The sequence below is a fragment of the Clarias gariepinus genome, chromosome 1, assembly GCF_024256425.1.
Source record: "Clarias gariepinus isolate MV-2021 ecotype Netherlands chromosome 1, CGAR_prim_01v2, whole genome shotgun sequence".
Classification (NCBI taxonomy): Eukaryota; Metazoa; Chordata; class Actinopteri; order Siluriformes; family Clariidae; genus Clarias; species Clarias gariepinus.
The window spans coordinates 21,801,676-21,819,151 of record NC_071100.1 but is presented as its reverse complement, the minus strand read 5'-3'; the positions used below and the strand labels follow the sequence as shown (position 1 = coordinate 21,819,151).

At 37.9% G+C, this 17,476-nt stretch overlaps 6 non-coding genes across 6 annotated transcripts; 2 read left to right on the top strand and 4 right to left on the bottom strand.

Moving 5' to 3' along the window:
• Positions 1-920: 920 nt before the first annotated feature.
• trnan-guu (transfer RNA asparagine (anticodon GUU)) lies at positions 921-994 on the bottom strand. The gene has a single exon. It is a non-coding gene; the product is annotated as a tRNA-Asn (tRNA).
• Positions 995-1,460: 466 nt separating this feature from the next.
• trnan-guu (transfer RNA asparagine (anticodon GUU)) lies at positions 1,461-1,534 on the top strand. Its single transcript has one exon. It is a non-coding gene; the product is annotated as a tRNA-Asn (tRNA).
• A 190-nt stretch (positions 1,535-1,724) lies between these two features.
• trnak-cuu (transfer RNA lysine (anticodon CUU)) lies at positions 1,725-1,797 on the bottom strand. Its single transcript has one exon. It is a non-coding gene; the product is annotated as a tRNA-Lys (tRNA).
• Positions 1,798-2,325: 528 nt separating this feature from the next.
• Positions 2,326-2,399, bottom strand: trnan-guu (transfer RNA asparagine (anticodon GUU)). Its single transcript has one exon. It is a non-coding gene; the product is annotated as a tRNA-Asn (tRNA).
• Positions 2,400-2,954: 555 nt separating this feature from the next.
• trnan-guu (transfer RNA asparagine (anticodon GUU)) lies at positions 2,955-3,028 on the bottom strand. The gene has a single exon. It is a non-coding gene; the product is annotated as a tRNA-Asn (tRNA).
• Positions 3,029-3,369: 341 nt separating this feature from the next.
• Positions 3,370-3,443, top strand: trnan-guu (transfer RNA asparagine (anticodon GUU)). The gene has a single exon. It is a non-coding gene; the product is annotated as a tRNA-Asn (tRNA).
• The last annotated feature ends 14,033 nt before the right edge of the window (positions 3,444-17,476 follow it).

Below are 17,476 nucleotides of genomic sequence, written 5' to 3'. Positions count from 1 at the left end.
ATATGAAGACTACATTTAAGAATTCTGTAGATGCCCAGAGTGACTTACATTTTATCTAGTTTTTATTTACATTTGAGCAATGGAGGGTTAACAGCCTTGGTCAAGGGCCCAACAGTGGCTACCTGGTGGTGCTGGGGTTTGAACCTAGGACATTCTGATCAACAGTGTTGTGTTTAATGCGTTACAAAGTACACAGTAACGCATTAGAGTACTTGGATTACTTTTTTGATGTAACGAGTAATCTAACGTGTTAGGGCTGCCATTTAAGTACTCAGTTATTTAGTTATATTTTCAAAAATGTAATCTGTTATTCAGGCAATTTATGTAATTTGTGAGCAGTCACACAGTTGTATATACTGTTAAAAATGTTACAACGGTAATGTTGTATTTACTTCTAGCATATAAATTATGGAATTATTCTGCCAACCACAGCCATCATTTGTTTTTGTTTTTTTATTTAACATAAAAGCAATGGTATTATTATTTTTTTTTAATAACACCAGGGGGTTTTAAACTTCACAGTTTACATTTACTTTTAATGAAAGTATTCTGGAAAACATAGTTGCTTTTTTTTTTATCCAAAAAAACAATGGGATTTTTTTTTTTACAGTGTAGAACTAATTAGTAAAATCACCCTTTTTTGTGCATAGAGAGAACTATAAAACATGACATAGGTTGCCTTAATTCTTTCAGCTATGCCATAGCCTAGGGCAGGGGTCGCTGCACAACTACACGGGACCTATGCAAAACCTAGGGTGTAGACTTGATGCAGAAACTCTATAGAATGTCTGTAAGCGGTATAAGTTTTCACTTTCAACCATTTATGTTCTACACACAAAATGTTTTCAGTTATCCTTAAATAATCACACCCTCAAAATTTAAAAATATATATTTGTTTCTAAAAAGGCAAAATTGGAGCTCGTCCCTGGGTGGGCTCGAACCACCAACCTTTCGGTTAACAGCCGAACGCGCTAACCGATTGCGCCACAGAGACTGAGCTGCGCTGTAGGGTTCTAGAAAACCTTCTTAAGCCTTCATGTGCAGCAACGCGCTACATATTCCATATATATATATATATAGAAAAATATCAAGTTTGTGAACTGCAAGTGTGTGTTTGTGTGTGTGTGTGTGTGTGTGTGTGTGTGTGTGTGAGAGAGAGAGAGAGAGAGAGAGCAACAACACAGTCTGATTACAAGAAGAACAAACTAATCTAATAGTAATGAGGAGCAAGGGCTATCCCTTCATTAAACAAAAGAATTAGAAATCTATTCAATAGAAAAAAGCCAACAGCATGATTGAACTTTTAAGCACAATGTTTTATATACTATATGTTTTATCTACAATTATCTCAAAACAGCCAGACACGAAATTGCATCTAGCAGGGAGAAACCAGCAAAAGAAACAGCTACATGCACTATGTGGTGGAACTGCATTCCTAAGCGTCTGACTCCATGCCATGAGTCTCTGTGGCGCAATCGGTTAGCGCGTTCGGCTGTTAACCGAAAGGTTGGTGGTTCGAGCCCACCCAGGGACGAAGGTTGCTTTATACTGCAGATTACACAATCTTACATCACCAAAAAACAACCATGGAAGAACTGGAAGCTAAATGATGCTGTTTTATATAACAGAACCCTAAGCACTTTTGACGTGTCCTTTTAAAAACTGGTCACATAATAATTAACATGAGTTAAAAAGTGCAAAAAACTGTACAGAAGAAAAGTAAGCGCCCAACGTGGGGCTCGAACCCACGACCCTGAGATTAAGAGTCTCATGCTCTACCGACTGAGCTAGCCGGGCTTATAAGGATGGGGCTTTTTACAAGCCACTTTAGTCACAAACCCACTTTAATAACAAAAAATTAACAAATAATTGGAACACAGTTATTATTGTCATTTTGCCCTTAAATGTGACGCTACCAAAAGTTTGGGGGTTGTAGTGTTTGTAACTAAAAGGCTTATACTTTGGAGAATGAATGATACATGATTGCAAAACTCAAACTATTAAAGTGACCACATGAAATACACAATAACTAAAGACTATTTAAACATCATAAATATGTTGTGGGGTTTGTTTTAGGGGAAGTATTTCCGAGGACTCATGGGTACAATGTGCGTAACAGAGACCTAGGGTGTAGACTTGAAGCAGGAGTCAGGTTTTAGTATCTGTGGAATGTCTGGGGGTGTGGGCTATTAAATGATCACACATGGGCAGCATTAAAAAAAAAACAAAAAAAAAACAACATTTTAAATCTGTAAAAAATTAACCCCTGAATGAAATCTGTGGAAAAAAATTGTTTTGTATTTTCAAATAGGCAAAAGAGCTACTCGTCCCTGGGTGGGCTCGAACCACCAACCTTTCGGTTAACAGCCGAACGCGCTAACCGATTGCGCCACAGAGACTGAGCTGCTCCATGTGCTTCCATGACATCATCTTAAGCCTTCACATGAAGCAGCAATACAATACTTGTATAAATATTTTATACTAGTACTTTAAAAATACTCAAGCATGTGAGTGGTTCAAAATCAAGTGTGTGTGTGTGTGTGTGTGTGTGTGTGTGTTTATACAGTATCTATACATAAAGGCACAAAACATGGAAAACATAGTTCCATCTGTTTAGTTCACATCAGCAGTAGCACGTTCATGTATGATAAGGTTACATACATTAAAAGTGCCTTGCATTGATAGCAATGGAACAGCAGTATCAGATTACACAACTAAAGGGTTTTCGGTGCAAAAGGACACTGGAGAACAATAGCCTGCTTGACAGAGACAAAGAAGTAAAAGAGAAGGGGGAGGGAAAAGGAAGAAGGAAAAAGGAGAAAAACAAGAAAATTGAGATAACATGGAATGAAGTTAAATAAGAGTTATATTCTGTGTGATCTGTGATTCTCTGAAATAATCAACCCCTAAATAAAAAAAAAACAATAATAATAGCTTTGGCCAAAACAGGAGCTCGTCCCTGGGTGGGCTCGAACCACCAACCTTTCGGTTAACAGCCGAACGCGCTAACCGATTGCGCCACAGAGACTGAGCTGCTCCATGTGGTTCGATGAAATATGTTAAGCTGCAGTAGTAACACTACAAATACACCTGAAATACGCAAGTATGTGAACTGCAGAATTAGTGTTGTGAGTACATTTGTTCATATGCATATTAGCGTTTTGTGATATTAACATGTGATATTTTCTTTTTCTCTCTCTATCTCCCGCACTCCCCTGAGCTAACAATCTATGCGTCCACAGTACTTACCATCCTCCATAGATATAGAGCAATAAATTATTCCTAGTAATGAGCAAAAAAAGCAAAAGACCTAGCTAGATGGTCTTGGTGGAGAAACTGCATGCCTAAGTGTTGAGCCTACCACCACAAGTCTCTGTGGCGCAATCGGTTAGCGCGTTCGGCTGTTAACCGAAAGGTTGGTGGTTCAAGCCCACCCAGGGACGGAGATGCTCTATTTTCCAGGTGACATGCAAGCTAAATGAAACTTTATTTAATAGTACAGACTCATTTTGTGTAGTAACATTATTAAACTATGTCATTTTGTTTATTAACGCTGGCACTTTCATATGATAAGGTTACAAATATACTAAAAGTACCATTAGAAGTAGCATTGTAACAGCAGTATGGGATTTTGCAGCCAAAAGGTTTTTCAGTCCAGAAAGAGTGAGAAGATCAGAAACCAAAAATATTTTGAGAAGTTAGCTTGATTTAAAAGAAAAGGGACCAAGTAAAAAGAAAGGCTTTTTATTTAGTACTTAAAAAAGATAACTCCAAAGTTACTGCCTAACCATACACTAGGAACTATGATCTTCACTATGATGTTGTGATTACTTTTGTGGTGATAGGTTATTATTTAAATACTTATTTATTTATTTATTTTTAATAAATAAAAGCAGCTGTTGTAATCTTTGGCTTTCAAACTGTAAACACAGAGCTTAAACACAAGATGGCACTGTTGTGCAAAAATGCCAGCAGCCTGGGCTGGAATTCCATAAAAATAAAAAAAAAGAAAACTGATAATTTGTGACAAATGGTTAACTGCATGTAAATAAAGCATTAGAATTAATACCACTATGCATACCAATATGAGTTCAAATTTCAAAGCATGTTGTCTAAAGCTGCACCGTCACGAATACATAAATTATGCAAATATGTCAACTTTATTTCTGTTCCAAACAGATGGCAGGAATATGAGACATTAACCCCCAAAATTTTAACTTAACTATCTGATTTGTGGTAATTCTTTAAAGAAGACTTAATAAATAGTGAGCAAGAACATCTTAAAAGAAAACATCTTGGTCCTCTGACCTCAAGTTAACAAGGTAGCAGTGATAAGTGCGTATTAGAGTAAGTTTAGTCAGTAAGTGAGTGTGAGTGTGTCAGTGAGTGTCAGTGCCTGGGAGTCAGAGGTCTGACAGGGCTGCATTTTGGCGAGTTGTGAACAGTTTGTTTATAGACATTTAACACTAAGCAACATTTGGTTTGAAATGGCTGCTTCTTACGTATTGATCATGTTAAAATACGACACATGCATGAGTTCTGAGAGAAATGCAGTTGATATAATTTAACGATTTATATGGTAAAATGCCACAGATTTCTTGGGTCTCACAAAGAGGCAAAGCTGTGTATGTTTCATATTTCATAACGATAAAACGCTCGATAATTATTATTCTTTGTCGGAAGAAAACAGAGGTCGCGAAGCTAGTTTGGTTGCTGTCATGCGCACTCGCTCCGCGACTGGCATTAGGACCCTGAAGTAGTATGGTCGCGATTCAGGAAGTATAAAAGGAGACAAGATGGCGCTTCACATCGCTCAGTCATTGACGTGCCATTGACGACGCTTCGCCGGATCTTATGTGATTTTGGGTCCCATTCCTGACTAAGTGTGTGTTGCTAGAACGTAGTGTTAGCTTCTCCGCTTTATTTTGTCGTTTCTTGCGGCAGCGCAACAACCCGTTAATTCATGCCCATGCAGTGATGGGAAAGACAAACGAGTCGATGCATGTCCATTCTTTTATTTTCTGCGTTGTCAGGCGATATTACAAACTCCCGGGTGGATTCCGTACTTAAATCAAACCAAAAACGACTAAAAGAAAACAGGTTCAGGCTCTATATTCCAGTTCATCTTACATTTCCGGGTTCACGCACATTGGACTGCATTACCCACAAAGCATTGCCCGCACTGGACTACACTCCCATAAACAGCTGCCGTAAAATCAATCTTTCTCCTGCAACAGCAGGTATAATTGTGTAAACTCTTGCGTGAGAGTTCTTACAATGACTCGCATAGTTATCCTGCCTTTTTGCGCTATTTCGCGTTTGGATTTACCGTCCATGCTACAAGGGCTTACTGCTAGTCTTCTGGTCCGCTTCCGGTTGCCCGTGACAGTTGCAACAAAGGCACTCGCTCTCTAGCAACGTAGGGAGTGATACACTAACGTCAATCATGTAACAGTATTATGTTGGGTTGCGCCATGTCGTTGTCTCATGCTGGTCTGCTGGATTCCTCTTCAAAAGCAGAAAATGCATTTATTTTATTACACTTTATTAAGCATTTCTTACATTTTCTTTTATTTTGCACCTTAAATGTTAAGAGAATTTTTAAGTGTTAATTGTGACTTTAGACTTATGTTTACATTTCAATTATTTGAGTTTTCCATGGATATTGACATTTCTGTCTTAATAACTGAGGGGACTATGATCAGAGGAAGGTTAAGTTTAAAATAAAAATGTTTAAATGTAATATTTTTCTCCTGGTCCTTATTTTAAATGGGTCATAAAAATATCCATAATTATCGATATCAACCGATATGAAATACTGATATCGTGATACAGTTTTCAGCCATATCGCCCAGCCCTAGTATGCACTCCATATGTTCACTGGACTTAAAATTTTCTCACAGAAAGTGAAGTTTTTCAAAAAAAAAAAAAATTTCTCCCTTCATCCATTTAGTATCTGTACCAATTAGTTCAACTGAAGGTCGAGGTGGTAGCAGGAAAAGCAGAGATGCCCACACAAGCCTGTGTCTGGCTCCTGTTGAGAGACGACTAACTGCTCCCAGGTCAGATAAGGGTTACAATAACTACAGTGTGTCCCGGATCGCCCTGGGGTCTCTGTCCAGCTAGCCATGCCTGGTACACCTTTAATGGAAGTCAACCAGGGAACATGCTTATTAAGGGTCTGAAACGCCTCAATTTGCTCTTCTTAGTGCAGAGGGGCAGCAGGTCTACTCTCAGCTCTATCTGGATTTAGAAATTTCTCATCTGATCTTGGAGTGTAAGCCCAATCACCCTACAAAAAGCGAACGCAACCTACAATCAAGTCCCCGCTCCCATCACTCAAACAAGACCCCAAGATACTTCAACTCCTTCAGCTAACATAACATGCTATTCTTTTTCGAGAAAGAACCAGGGCTTTAGCTGTGCTGATCCGCAGTCTAACCACATCACACTCAGGTGCAAACAATTCAAGTGCTCATTAAAGGCTTTACTGCAATGATACCAGAAGAACATAATCATCTGCAAAAAGCAGATATGTGACCTTCCGACCTCCTTGCCAGACTCAATCTTTCAAGCTACACCTTGAAATCCTGTCCATGAAAATCATGAACATGAAAGAGACAAAGTTAAGCCTAATTACCTTAAAGCTAAGTATGTGAACACAGCTTTTACTCTCAGCTTTTTATGTCTCACAGATACCCTATACTTCTGAAGCACTTCCTATAGAATCTCTCAGGGGGCCCAGTCATCATCATCATCATCATCAACAACAAAACAGCCTCCTTGGAATAGAAAATAAACAGAGTGTTGGAAATTGTTTTTTGCTTAAAGGACCAAAAGCCTTTTTTCGAGCTGTGAAACGATTTATACTTTTTATTTACTGTTAATTTTGAATGTATGCTTGTCTTGGACTTTTGGGAATTGTTTAAAAACCTATACATCATATTGAATTTTGAACCCTGTGGCTAAACAGATTTTATTGCTGTGTTCTGAACAGTAAAACACAGCACTAAGTATTTTCTGTTTAATGCACCCTAACATACACAACTAATCTGCATTGTATTTACAAACAGCAGGGCATTTCATGGGTACATAACCTCAAGTGTTTGATATCATTCAGGTATCTTGCAGCTGCTACACCCTACCCTGGCCTTCCAGGAAATCACCGAGCTTCCTAGATCTACAGCAGAACTAAAAAGTAAAACTAAAAGCAAAACAGGTGTGGCTGTCAGTCTTATGAGTGGTTTGTAACACACACACATACAACTGGCTACTGACCATAACATTATCAAAACCATAAGCTAACCAATAGTAGCATCACCTCAGTTGCCTGATTAACACAATTTCTTCAAGCATACCATAACATTATGAGCACTGACAGGCGAAGTAAATAACATTCTCATCTCGATCTCTTTACAATGGTAGCTGGAAATGGGTTAGATATATAATTACCAGCAAGTAAACATTTGAAACCTTAAGTTGGTATGTGGGATCTAATCAAGCAACTGTGGATGTGCTAGAAAAGTCTCCACTTTACAACCTACAGGACTTAAAGGATCTGCAACTGATGGCTTGGCTTGGGACCAGAGACCACATTTTTGGCTTCAGTTACTAAAAGCTTATTTTTAAACCATGAAATGTTTATGTAATAGTTTTCACTAGTGTTTGACATCATCAAGGTAACTTGTAACTGCCACTCTGGTCTCACAAAGGCAACCTACTCAATGTTAGGCAGGCTAATAGATGTAAACTATATTCGAAGTGGGCTCATGAGCAACTGCACATTTTCTCCAGGAAGGGGGTCTTCAGGATCCCTTGACATACAGTAATTATAGTAAATATGGGGCGGAGAAGTTTTTGTCTATATCTAATACAACTCAATACTCTCACTGTTTAGAGTAAGCTATTTGGGTGCAAAGTGGATTCTGACTATGATGATATAAACTAACACATGAGATGATGAAGTGCTGTAGTTGGCTGAGTGTCCAAAAGCACAGGTGCTATCTATTATTTATTTAAATTAATAAAATTTTATGTTAAAAATCTTTTCGAAGTGGTCTTAATTTTTTTTTAAACTAAGTAACAAAGTTTGAAACATCTGCTTTCTAGATATTATGTTAAAATAAGTGAGAGCTGCATGAGAGAAATGCTGTTGATATTATTCAAAGATTTATATGGCAAATGTCACTGATATTGCATGAGGAGGCAAAGCAGCATGCAAGTTTAATTTCTCATAAAGAGGCAAAGCAGCATGCAAGTTTAATTTTATAGTTATTCATAAAAAATAATTTGCCAGGGAATATCTTTATCAGTTGTCTGAACCACCACAACTGGCTCCTCTCGATGCAGACGAGCAGCAGGTGTACTCTGTGCATCTTCTGGATTTCTGAACTTCTCACCCAAACTCGGAGAGTAAGCCTGATCACCCTACAAACGAAAATCGTTTCAGCTGCTTGTATTTGCGATCTTGTTCTTTCGGCCATTACCCAAAGTTCAAGACTATTGGTAAGGGCAGGGATGTAGACCGACTGGTAAATAGAGATTCACCCCATGACTCAGCTCCCTCTTCACCTATGAGGTTCTGTATAGCAACTGCATCACTACAGAAGCTGTAACAACCTACGATCTATCTCACAGTCCCCGCTTCCATGACTCGTAAACAAGATCCCAAGATACTTAAACTCCTCCACCTGGACTAAACCCCCCTCACCTGAAGGGAACATGCCATCCTTTTCCTGAAAAAAAAAACCCAGGGATTTACAGTATGGGTGTTGATCCGCATCCTGGCCGCCTCACGCTCAAGTGCAAACCATTTAAGTGCTCGTTAAAGGCTCTTTTGTGATGGTGCCAGGATGACGTCAACATCTGCAAAAAACAGAGATGTGACCTCACGACTTTCATGCCAGACTCCTACTTTCAAGCCTTGCCTTAAAATCCTGTCCATAAAAATCATGAACAGGTAAAGAGACAAAGTAAGGCTTTGGACAAAGCCCAATGTGCACATTAAACAGGTTTGACTTAACACAGTTTTTACTCCAGGTATACAGATACCTGAGGCTCACAGAAGCAACCCAGATACTCTGTACTCCTGAAGCACTCCCGACAGAAACCTGAAAGAGTAAAAATCTGGTTCACCGTGCTGCGGCCTGGACAGAACCTGCATTGTTTTTCCTGAGTCTGAGTCTTTCCAGTACCCTGACACAGCATTTACCAGGGAGGATAAGGAGTGTGATACCCAAGTAAATGGCCACACCATCCAGTCACTTTTTAAAGACGGGGACCACCAACCCAGGTTGCCAGTACTTGAGGCACTGTACTTGAGGTCCATGTATGTGTCAACCTTAACATTACACCGTGCTTGAATAAATAGTTAAAAGAATCATCAAGTTGAATAATGGAAACTTTGGTTTCTGCTAACAAAGGCTTATTTTCAAGCTGTGAAATGTTAGGATTTTTACTTAAGATTTACTTTTAATTCTCAGCGTATGTTTGTCATGAACTATCGGGAGTTGTTTACAAACCTGTATTTCACACAATTTTCAACATGGTCCTTCCTCATGGCTAAAAATTATTTATTGCTGTGTTCTGCATAGTAACCCACAGTATTACGTATATTCTCTTATCTTATGCACCCTAAAATACAGTAGTGTTTTTGATGAATCTGGATTGTATTTACAAACAGAAAGGTTTTCAATGGAAACCCCCCAATATCAAGTGACATCATCCAGATAACCTTTAGCTGTAACCCTGGCCTCAACAACTTTTTAAATGTACATCGAAAGTAAAACTAAAACTACAGTAAAAGAAACAGCTGTGCCTCATCTGTCTTATGACTGGTTTGTACTGGTCCTTCTTGTTTTCCAAATTCTTCAGATCTCAATTTAACAACGCATCTGTGGGATATGCTAAATATAAGTCTGACCCATGCAGTCTCAGCTGTCTCACCTTGTGATTTAAAGGATCTGCTACTGATTTTTTGGTAGCAAAAGGAGAAGTCACTCAGTATTAGGTAGGTCGTCATAATGTTACAGCTGACTGGTGTGTACTATAGCTCATGAACAACTGCACATTTTTTTTTTTCAGGACAAGTGTATTCAGGATCCCTTGACATACAGTAATTATGGTAAGCTTTCCAATATATTATAACTGCTACCATCAATAATATAGCAGCTACTTAAAACTACCAACCAGGAAAATCTGTGAAGCCAGCCACCTCATCTCCCCACTCATGCTGGGTCTCAGAACAACTTTACAAACTCTTAGTTTCAGTGTAGCAAAATTGTAATGCTGCAGGATACAATGACATTCTATACAATTATAAGTTCTAAATTGAGAAAACATATGGCTGTGATGGTGAGGTGTTCAGAAATCTTTGGCCATATAGCATGTATGTAAGTATGATGCATGTGTGTGCTTGTATGAGATATATTTAATTAATCATTAAACTTTAAGGGCTTAAAATTGTAACAAAATCATGACAATTTCATGAAAATCATGACAGGATATGGGTCAATGACGTGACGCCCCCTTTTTCTGTCCGGGTTAATTTTATTTTGCAGAAAAAACTAAAAAATACATAAAAATTTCTCATCTACTTGTTATACCTTCTTTACCTACTAAACCACTCTAACTTCTCCAAATTTTTAAGTTTTTCATAATTTTTCTGCTATCCGAAGTGCCAAAACACCATATGGGGCGACCGTCCAGCCTTGACTTTAGTTAGGACAACTGGTTTAAAAACACTTTAAATCAACTTAAATATATCTCTTTTCCTAGTTGGCATGATTTTAAACATGTTTTACATCCATTGACAAAACTATAAAGCATTTGCTCATATATTTCTATCATGATATACAGACGAATGTTGTCCGAATTATGTTGATTCTATCCATTTTATCCGGGGCGACCATCAACAAACCACAATTTTGGGACCTTTATTTTAAAAAACATCTCAAGGATGGGATACTGCATCAGCCAGACACAAGTGAAGACCCCCTGGAATATATAAAATTTATATAAAGTGATCTTTATAGAATCGCAATTTTAATCGAATCCGTATCGAGGTATCGTGATAATATCGTATCAGGGTGTGACTAGTGATTCCCATCCCTAACATATAAGTTCTGTATTGTTTCTAAGTCTGACATGCCGAAGTTTCATTACACTGTTAAAAAAAAAAAAACCCAGATAGATCCATGTAGGTTGTTTGCTCATTAGTAAGGAGATTAACGTGCGTCATAACGTTAACTTCGGTACACGAATGCAATTTTCAGTTCTACACAGTATAATTGTACATTATTTTACAAAATCTCTGAAATTACAGAGTTCCAAACAAACGCGTATGTTTAGGAGCCAATTTTTTTAAATATAAAGTAACCAGGCGAACTCATATAATAGACACTCTGTTTCAAACCGTAGCCGTGCGTACAAAAAAACCTACTTAGCTGTGCTTTACTAGCGTTAAATAAATTAGTACAAACGGCTTGATAGTGACATACCTGAGCCCTGTCGTTGTCTCTGTACAAGTGTCAGCTGGTGTAGAGGAGGCAGGGGAGAGAGAGAGCAAGGTTTCTTAACAAACGCTAGCCAACTTTGCCTAGCTATCCAGCCAAACTGCGTCACGCGTGTTAGAAAAGCTACCGAGATTCAAACAAATAAAATACTTTATTTTTGCCGTTAAATTAATAAAGTTAACGCTCATGCGAAACAATGCCACCGAATGTTACATGTTGTTTTGCAACGTATTTCACTGTAACAGTAGACACGGCCTGAGAGTGCAGGAACACACGTGTTAGAAAGCAGTGCTGCGTTCAATAGCATAAGCGCGTTTAACACGTTCATGATTCGAATAGACTGATGAACTGTTAAATGTTCGTGACTGCGCTCGTTATTGAACGCTGCACTGTTTTCTGTCACATGCGCGCTTGCTGTCTTGTGCCAGACAATCAGGTGCCTGTGAGGCGAGGGTCTGTTAATTAAATAAAATTGTATCCAATTCAAATGAATTTAATAATGTAATTTCTATAATATGACTTTTAACAATTATCATGGCTTTTGATTCTACAAAATCGAAAGAAATTTCCATTGAATACGAAATGTGAGGAAATAAGTATAAATCAAAAAGAACAGATTGTCCCTAATAAGCAAGAAAGGAACCCAATCCTCATTTAGGTGACGTCAGAGAGCTGGGATTGATCTGCAGTCATACTGTGTGTTAGGGGCCTGGTAGTTCAGTATAACAGTAAAGGTGTTTAAGTTAACATGGAGTTCTATGCTGCATGTTCAAAACTGTTTGCAGGAATTTCAGTGCTGAACTATTCAGTTACTGCAGTCACAAGTCCTCACAGTTGCCTGCATCAGCCATGTCCATAACAATCTTCATGGTAAAGTTTATCAACTGTTATGCTGAACTGCCTGCCACCTAACACACACTATGAATGCAGATCAATTCCTGCTTTCTGCTTCACCCAAATGGATGGGTTCTCTGTTGAGTCTGGTTCCTCTCAAGGTTTCTTCCTTTTGTCATCTCAGGGAGTTTTTCCTTACCACTGTTGCCCTCTGCTTGCTCATCAGGGACTATCGTACCATTTTGATTCATACACATTCACATTCCATACAAACTTAAATAATCCTTTTGATTGTGTAAAGCTGCTTTTCGACAATGACAATTGTTAAAAGCGCTATACAAATAAAATGAAATTGTAGACTACATGCAACAAGATCAGGATGTGTTATACATGTCCAGAGGGCAGAGGGGGTGTGGATCACTGGCAGTTCAGGAGTGCCATGTGTAGGTTTTTGGTATCTGGATAAAAACTAGTTGCAAAAATAAAATATTAGACATGCTGGCGAGCATTTCAGTGACCACCCTGAGCCTAGGGTTACCGATATTTGTGAAATAGAGTGAATAAAATTAGGTTAATCAATAAAAATCAATTTTTTTTTGAACAAACCTGTTAGTCCAGGGTTATTTGTGGGGAGTTTTTTTTTTTTTGTTGTTGTCTTAGAGCCACACCTTAAACTATACACTCACCTGGATGACATTCACCTGGCAATGACGCCTTTCCATGTTTACACAAAATAAGCAGTGATATCTTCACATATGTGTAGCATCTAGCATAGAAATTACTGACCTCAGCTCTGGCTTTAGCTGTCTCTTCTATTTTCTGTTCCCCAATGACTGCACACCTATTCTTGACAAAAATCTGTCCCTTGCCACCCAGAAGACTAATTAGCTCTTTGTGAACTACCAGTGTATTAAGATGAGCCACACACGCAAGCCCCATCTACACTAATATCCCAGCTGGGCCTTTTGACCCTAATTAAAAAGTCAGGTCAGCATTTTTACATCCTAAGAACACTGAGGAAAACTCAGTGAGCCTCTGTAGCTGTACAATTGAGAGCATGTTAATAAACTCCATTTCACTGTGGTTTGACAGCAGAGGACATAAGCCAACGATTCTCTGAATTGCTGATAATAAGTTAATAATTAGTGCATTCTTGTTTGTAAACCACTAAAATGTTCAACTGTGAACAAAATGAAAAGGTATATAAAATAACACAGTGGGGCGTGGAATCATAAAGACGCTTTTAAAATGCATAAAAGCTCAGGAAGTTTTTTTTCTGTATGTTGCTTTACTGTGTATTGGGTTTAAATGAAGAAGTGTGTCTGAGCTAAGTTTTAGGCTAAGAGAATAAGATTTTTAGCTTGTTGTGTCCGCTGCACCTCGTTAGACTTACCGGGCCGGGCCCGATCGACCAGGAGAGACAAACACACACATGATGTCTGAAGATCACTGTTTATTCTCAGCAAAGAGAGCACATTTAAACGGTGCTTCGTCCCGAACATCAAAGAACCAGTCATTTACATGTCATTCATAGAGAGACCCGGAGACAGACAGGAGAGAGAAAATACATTTGCATTCTCCTGATTAAACAAGAGGTTTCTAGCAGACAAGCCATTTGCACGTATACTCATCATGTTACAGGATATAGAAAGTTACCACATAAGGAAGCACAGTGAGATGTCTGTTCTCAAAGCACAGGAATCTTCTTATTAGATTACAATGTCTAAAATATTATAAAACCGTACAATGTGTTTTTCTTTGCATTGGTTAGAACCACTTTGACAATCTGATTTTATATAAGGAATTACCTTCTGATAATAATTTACCTGCTATAGATTTAATGGAAATTCCCACATGCACTTTAGACAGTTGTTGCTAAAGTTCCCTTTTCGGCAGGGTACACTGAAGCTGATATGGACTCCACAAGTGAAAAACATTTTTTTGTAAAGAAAAAAAAAAAAAAACACACATATATAACTAATTCACACAATATATATTCACATAGTATTTCCTCATATAAATCATAACTTGTTAGGGTGAAATATAAACAAGTGGGAAAGACAAACAAATAACCTACACAACAAAAGCAGCATTCAACAACAAAAAAACCCCTCTATGACAGCACTAAGTGTCTTTACTTTACTTTTCCACTCCCACAGTGTTATTTTTAACGCTTCTAAACCTTTTAAACAATTAAAAACGAAGTGAATCATTATCTTTAAAAGGAAAAAGAAAGAGAAAGTAAGAAAGAGGAAGAGTATAAAAACAACTTGACTATATAGGTAGGACTTCGAACTGCAGCCGGGTTGATAAGAAGACAAACAATAACCATCATGGGAAGCTTTCTTAGTTATTTCTTCAGTAAGGTAAGCTCTTTACATTCGAAAATATACAATTTTACATGGATTAAAAGAGGCATTTTTCTTTACTTTTTTTTATTATTATTAAACCTGGCATGCAATTCACAACAATTTAAGTAAAAAGTCAAAAATCTTTAAAACATTTACCTGTACTTAAGGGTTTATTAGCATTTTAAATGTCCCCTTTTTGTTTTAATGCCAGGGTGCACTGAAGATGATATGGATAAGTTTGTGAAAAACCTTATGATCCATTTTCGAATTACATAAATCTGAACGCAAGCAGTTCTGTTTATTTGCAATTTAAAACCTTCCAGATTTTCACAATGGTGTTTTACTCGCAAGAGAGTCATTTTGTCAGTAAAACAGATTGAGCATAAAATTAGTTATTTTAATTCGATTTTAGTTTAGTTATTTTAGAATTTCCCCTTGATTTTATGTGTATATTAGATAGTAATTCATTATTAAGTCATATAGAAAGTCATTATTTTATGTTCGGAAAAATGGTATTTAAAAACATTAAATACTTAAGTAAATGCTTTTAAGTAAGGCAAATATGAATAAACAACAAAACAACATTGAGCACTGCAACAACTGTAGCATACTGTTACAGTGACTCAGTGCTACCACACAGCTCCCTGGTATCGGTCTATACAGTAACTTGGTTTATTGTCATGTTGTCCTGACAACATTGTCATTGTCAATATTGTCATGTCTGCGTGTCTGATTACGTATTGGTAATGTATTAAATTTAAGTGGTATTTTTAAATTGCTGTTTCAAACATTAAAGTGGTGTTTTTTGATACACCTTGATTTTGTACCGTCTAAGAATTAGGACAAAGTTTCTAATGAAGAAGGCATATCTAAATGATTGCAGAGTTCCCCAACTGAGGTGAGAGATCCACAGCAAACTGAGGACTCAAGCGTAGTGCCAAGTTCATCTTTAGATTCTGAAGTGGGAAAAAGTAATCTTCCATACATTTCACACAAAAGTAAGCCTTTAGTATTGATGCACTTTACTTCAAACTAATGTAAGTTTACTATGGTCACAAGTATTTGTCAAAACAATGTGCCATTTCAGACAGCTCAGGGGACCCGCAAAGGACCGAGAGCATCTTCCCAACAACCAGTGCATCTGATAACATTGAAGATGTGGATAGGCTAAACATATTTGTAAAATGTGCTGGGAAAAAAATGGAAATCATGATATACCCCATGGAAAAAATTTCCCGTTTACTTGAGCAAGCATGTGACCAGATGGAAAAGAAACCAGAGGACATGATCCTTGTTTTTGAAGGTAAATAATAAAAAAAACATTGTCATTTACATTCATAAATGTATACAATAATAATAAGACATATATAATAATGAGTGCTTACTCATTAAATCAGACATATATAAAATGATAAAATTTGACTCACAGGGAAACATAATGGTTACTGTCACGAATCGGGTGTAATGGCTAATGTTACATCGCCGTGGGCAGATAAAGGGCAGGCTCAGAGACTCCTGGCTAAACTTACACTGAGACTCCTGGCTAAACTTACACTGAGACTCCTGGCTAAACTTACACTGAGACTCCTGGCTAAACTTACACTGAGACTTCTAAGCCTGGTACCCACTCTTGCGCTACAAGCGGCGTACCACACATTTACGCTCTTACGAGCGACACACGCCTGCGCTCCTACGAGCGGCATACTACACATTCAAGCTTCTACAAGCGACACACGCACACCCAGGCTTAAAACAGAACATAACTTAAAAACCTAAACTAAAGACAGAGACAATAGGACAAACCTAGAAATAAAAGGACAGAAGACACAAAAAACAGTACTCACATCATACACCAATTAAAGTAAATACACATATCTACATATAACAGAACCCAAGCCTTCAGAGCCAGTTTAAACATACATCCCTTAATAAACAAAACACAAAACAAATGCCCACTAGACAGTTTTAATGCTCAACCCAGTTTCCCAGAACTAACAGGTTTTTATAACGTCTCTAATGAGCCACCTCGGCTCAGGTGAAGCTTTATCATCACCTGACCGAGGTGCCTTCTGGGAAACTGGGTCTTCCAACAGAACTACAAACACGGCCACAGTGCCCTCTAGGGGCAGTCTCTGACAGTTACCCCATGTCAAACAGGGCAAATGGGCAATTTCTTAGTGTGCACGTGTGTGTGTTTGTGCACACACACACACACACACACTAACGGAAACACTGCACTGTCTGGAAACGTCTTTAACATGGAACCTCTCTAATGACACACACACTAACAGAATCACTGCTGTCTGACAAAGAGATACTCTGGAAACTGGATTTTTAGCAAGAAGCCAAATTTAATAACACTTGCTTATGCTTTACATTCACGCATACACATGTAGTCAGTTATTAATATTTAGTCAGTTATAATAATTGGTACACGGATGTTTACTATACGAGTGATGCACACGGACTGAGACTGAGCATGGGAGATGATTACCTACAATCCCACAGTGCGCAAAAGAAAAGACCCATTGGCTCAGTTGTGATGCCCGGCAGTCAAACGCATGTGTCTTACAGTACTCGTACATCGAAGACCTCGCTCGTTTACCAACTTAAAATTTATTGAAAGATTTTGCTCATCTTGCAAAATGCTCGCAGACCAAGTTACTCACAATCCAATGTTACACTGTATTTGGTTGAAGACAATTATTGTTTTATTTATATGTTTGTTACATAGTTTTTAAATGAATAAACATTGATTGTCCATATTGTTTTTTTTGC